General features: G+C 33.8%; 1 pseudogene; it reads right to left on the bottom strand.

Moving 5' to 3' along the window:
• Nucleotides 1–205: 205 nt before the first annotated feature.
• Nucleotides 206–4,838, bottom strand: LOC114386121 (annotated as a pseudogene).
• Between the last annotated feature and the right edge of the window lie 990 nt (nt 4,839–5,828).

Genomic DNA, 5,828 nt, shown 5'->3' with positions numbered 1-5,828 from the left:
TCGTCAAAAGTTAAGACTTTTGATGACGGTTTCATAAAAAGCTGTCTTAGAAATACGTGGCCTTCTAAGATGGTCGTTAGCTAACCACCGTCTTAGAATGTAATTTTTTTAAAAAAATTAATTAATTTTAAATAATAAAAACATTATTATGAAATGACAAAAACAAAATTAAGAATTAGAGAGCTGGGAGGTCATATTTCTTGTATTACCGAATCATACCACCACTAACTAAGGCACAAACAAGGTCATGCCACATTTTGTAGAAATCTTGTATGAGTTCTTTCACACACTAAACCAACTTATTTTGTCAGTTCAGGTCGGTGTTGAGATGCTACTACCTACATATTCAACAATATATATCAGCTATCAAAACCCTCAAGAACTACTGCAAAATTAAAAAATCAAGACAAATGGATCATAAGCTTACAGCTGGTAATGAAGGGCTGGAGTCTTCCCCATTTTCAAGATGGGTAGCATCCGCTCCAAATCTTATACTTGGTATGTCACTAACCAATGCCAACACAACAGCTTACACCATTAACCAGAATGATGTTTCTACCTCCCATCTTCATTAAGAAGAGGTCAAATGATGATTAATTAGTAGTTGGAAACATACCAATGAAGTCAAATAATTCCAACAATATCCATAGAGCAGAGTGGAACCCATTACTAGGTCCACAAGGATGGATACCATTGCATGCATTTTAGTGAACAATATGTTTGTGATGAAGGCATGAAAGAAGGACGTCAAGGTCAACAATGAGGAGCTCTTGTTGTCGGATTGTAATGGAATCATCACCAAATCCATTGGGTGCAAGCTTCATTAGATAGAAAAGCCTGTTGGATTAGAGCTAGATTAGGCGCTAAGCGCTCTTGGCTTTGGATGGGGTTGTTAAGCTCTTCAATTTAGAGGAAGGGGTGTCTTTATTGTCAATTGAACTCCCTATATATTGCTTTATTGGATAGTGTATAGTATATACTCTACAATGATCCTGATAATGATTATGATTTGGCTTATGTGATCTCTATATGGTTGGAAATGTAGATATCCTATCAGTACCAATAACCTCTCCAAACATGAACCTAGCCGATGTAATTATTGGTAGCATACCTAAGCGTATTGACTATGTATAACCCCTCGATACCAATATTTCATAAGGCCTGAGTCCTACAAACCTAGTAAGTAGTAACTATGGTTTGTAGTTGTCATCATCATACTATATTAGTGGGCTTCATCTTGTCTTAATGACACCACAATTGTTATTGACCTGGTTATTAGTATATAAAATTATTAGAGTATATTTTACTCTGTAGTGCTCTTTATTTTGAGTATAAAAATAAAATATACTCTTATACTCTAATAAAAATAAGACCATAGGCTCCATATTTAGTATCAAGTTATGAACATACTATATCAATCAAATATCTAATTATTTTGAATCTCAATTCCTATTTTTCTCCCTCACTACCTACATCAAGGGTAAGGCTGCATATAATGACCAAATAACAAAAAAATATATATCAGAAATCACTAGACATTCAATCTTAAGAATTTCAATAGATCATAGATTTTACCATCCATTATGAAATTCCTTAATTTCTTGTTAGTATGATATTTGGACAAAAAAAATTCATCGGGTCAAGTCAAAGTTGATACTCAGAAGAACCAACTCATCCTTGTTTAGGATTTCCGGTGCAAGTCAGTTAACCAACTCATTACACCTTGTGCCAAAATTATAATTTAACTATGAACGGGTTGGTAGAGATAATCCAACCAATACAAAAGGTAGGAAAGACTTGACTTGCCAACAACTTATAACCAGTACACACGATTTTTATGCACAAAAATTTATGCATGCAATAATGGTGAAGAAAACCAAAAAGGATGGACAGTTGTCAGTCAATTGGAAGAAATTGATCAAAAATAAATTGGAAGAAATTGATAGTAGACTTAAAGGAAATAGCTATTTCATGTCACTGAGATTTGTGAGAAAACAAACCTTCACATTGATTTTCAAAGACACATAGCCAAATACTGCTTAGTGATCTTAAAGACATGCTTAGTCATTCATCATTGAGAAATTAAACCAAGGTCTATTTCACAAATACGCCTGAGATCACCTGAAAACAAAATATAATTATATGAAATTATGAATATTTACAATTAACTCAGAACATAGGTTACATATGTCACAACAATTGAAGTAAATGACAATCACAACTTTATATAGCATGTACTTTTATTATAATTTAAGGGGGCATACCATAGAGAGAACCATTGTTGTCGGGCAATATTGCTAACAAAAGCTCCAATTCCTTTCCTTTTGTTTGTTGACATGGTCAACATGCTTCAAAGCTTTCTCCACGTGTTTCGATTTGGCATTGTAGATGGGGATAACAGGCTCTGGATTAAATTCCTACAACAAAAAAACAATATATAGTGCATTTGTCCCCACTTCAAACACTAAAAAACATAATAGCTGGAAATCTACTATGTCAGATACTTGTCAAATTTGGACTAATTCAGTACAAAAAGTGTGAGCAACACTGTCTTGTACGCTTCGTGAAAAATTTATGCATGCCCACGGGCTGACAGTCATCCCATTTATCATTTTCTGTATCATTCAAGTATTAGCTGACATAGTGACCAGTAGTAATAATTATTGCATGAAATTTCGCACTAAACAGGAATAGCACATACCTAGGAATTTCATAATTTAAATTAAATTGGACCAAAGAGTTGAGCAAAAATAATATTGTTATAAATCACTATTAAAAATATTAGCATTTCCCTTTATTTTTTCAAAAACAAGGAAAAATTATTGCATTTCACAACTGTTTGAAAACAGATCATTGTAATATCAACGTACACTACCTTCTGACCAACTTGGGGTAAACAATTCTTTTCTTTCCCACTTTCATGATATTTAAGTTGTAGACAACTACTACGTATCAATGATTAGTGAGAGAAAGAGTAATCATAGTTAAAACTGAGAATGTTTATATGATATTACCGAAACATGACAAAACTGAGAAAGTTTTTCCTTAACATTGTCATGAAGTTCCTGCAGATGATAAAACAAAAATATTCAATCATTATTATGTGGAACCAACAAGATAAAAAGAAAAAGTACAAAAGCAATACAAAGACCTTTGAACTACCACAAGCAAGAAGATTTGGGGTCAACCTTAACCCTCTAAGTTGGCGGAAACTGTGTTGAGTTGGCTTTGTTTTTTGTATATTAAAATATTCAGTAAATAAATGATAATGTTAAATTGGTTTTACCATTGCAATAACAAACAATCCATTTATTAATGGCGAGGCATATATCTAATATCATTTTATGTTCACAAATAATACTAAATACTTTTTTATAGTTTATTTGTAATAAAAGCATGAATATAAAATGATATCTATGGTGAGTAATAATATACCAATATTGGGGGAAAGACCCATCTGAGTAGGCCTTATGCTTTGGTAAAATCCACACCACGATTCCAAACCCTCTCCAAGCCATTGTGGTCTTCTAATTTCAGGTGAAAAGAAGGACCTCCCAATTGGGAAAAACCTTTAGAAAATGAAGCTGTGAGAAGAAAAAAAACTTCAAGTTTCACATTTTCTTTCAATTATTTTGCAAAACTACCTCTTAGATGATAGCTCTCTAAATACAATGTCAACAATTTGGAGTGTTTCTCAATTATTATGCGAATTTGACCTGCCAACAAACTTGATCTCCACTCTATATTCTCTTTCCCTTCTAAAAATGGTGCAAGTGTCAGTTGGAAATTGAACTTAATTCAAATGCTTACACACGCACACACATACACCCACACACACACACATACAGTCCATCATGTTTATGTTTTGAAGCCAAATAGAAGTATGGAATTACTATCCAATACTAAATCTTACTTGGATCCATTAACTCCATCTTCATCATCAACAACCTTTATCTTAAACTCTCTCCATGAAAAAGGAAGTGGCTCTGCAGTGTACAAACTTTTTGTGTCATCATATGTTGGAAGCCTCATCCCAAGGTCAGACTCTTTATACAGCCTCACTAGTTCTGCTATAATGGACCTGTTCACTGCTTTGGAAGACACTTCAGCTGTAATATTGACCTACAAAACACGACAAAGGCAACAAACAATAAGAACAAAAATTCAGGCCAAATTTTTAAGGAGTCATAAATGTTACTACTAGGAAAAAGGACACCAAAAACAAATCTTTATGCAATTGAACAACACATAAAAGAACTTAAACACTTCCTTAAAGGGCTACAGTTGTTTTCTGAGTCACTCACAATAAGTCACATAACCCCAACTTAATTTTTCCTTGCACAAGGCTATACTAGTCTCATAAAGACCAAGCAAGCAAAACGAGCCTTACATCATACTGGTTCAAGTCCTTGTATGGTAACTATGCAAAGAAGTGGTTAGACTTCACAATGCACTTTCTTCCAACTTGTCCATAGCCAGGTCTAGAAGCAAAGCTCAAAGACTTGCTTGAAGTAGGGTAACTCATATCTTTTTCACCACACATGATGCTTCCATTTTCAACACCTCTAGTCACAATAGGTCTCATCAAAATATCTCCTTGATCAAATTTTCTTCCTTCACCTCTACTCCTTCTTCTCCTGTTGTTCCTTGCATGAGGTGAAGTTTGGTTTTGTGGTAGTTCCTGTTGTGGTAGTGGTGGTGGTGGACCTTTGCCATTTCCAACAGCTCTAGGAACCTTCTTAGCTCCATTGATGGGATTCTGTAAATGGGGTTTGTTCACAAGTTGTTGTTCTAAGCCCTCCCATATCTGTCTCACTAGCATGTTCACCTTTTGTGAGTGTTGGCAAATGAATACACATAGAAGAATAAGCATACTTTGTCAAAGAGAGGACCAATTTTTAATGTTTAGTTTTTGCTTATAACAACAAAAACGAAGATGGAAATCTAATGAGTAGTAATTGCTGTAAAGTAAGAACCCAAAAAGTAAGACTTAATTGTTATGGGTTGTGTTCTCAATGGACTAATGGATAAAGTAACATATTGGTAATGGTATGATGTGAAAACTATAAGGATACAAACATTATTACTATTCCTATGCAAAACTTAAGAATCCAAAAAGACTGTTTGAGCAACCAAACCCAAAAATGGTGAGGTGATAGTGGTAGAGCCATAAGGCAAAAGTAAGACCGAAAAAAAAACAATTTTTGACAACATTTTCCTCTGCCCTTTTGCTTCACATGAAATATCACAATCAGAAAAGTACCATAAAAACCCCATTAGTATTGTGCAGAACTAAACATACTAATTATTGTGTAAGGAAGAGAAAAATTATTAATAAAATGCAATTAGGCATATAAATTAAAATCCCAGAAAATGGAAATACTGAAAAGACAAAACCAACTCCTTAGGCTTGTCTCCTTGTACCAAAAACATAAAACTTCACCTAAAAAACCAACAAACAACACACTTGAATAAAAAAATAAAAATTTATCAAGGTTTAAAGTTGCCTCGTCTCGACAAACTTATCTAACTATGATCTCAAGAACCTCAGAAATGACACCCTAAACATAAGAACACAAAACAAATATTAAAACATGGAAAACAAATCATTAAGGTAAAAAAACAATAGTAGTAATAGAAATTCCTATTAGGCATAATAGTAAACACCGTCTAATTTGAAAAAGTGTGAGCCATAGCATTATACTTGTATTTCTCCATCCCTAGAATCATTGGTGACCATAGCTTCCAACTGAAACCAATAGCACAAAGGATGGGAATAACCCTCTACAATGGGATACACAGATTAAAATATGACAGCAATGTCAAGT

This window comes from Glycine soja, chromosome 15 (assembly GCF_004193775.1).
Source record: "Glycine soja cultivar W05 chromosome 15, ASM419377v2, whole genome shotgun sequence".
Lineage (NCBI taxonomy): Eukaryota > Viridiplantae > Streptophyta > Magnoliopsida > Fabales > Fabaceae > Glycine > Glycine soja.
This window is presented reverse-complemented; position numbering and strand designations above follow the sequence as displayed.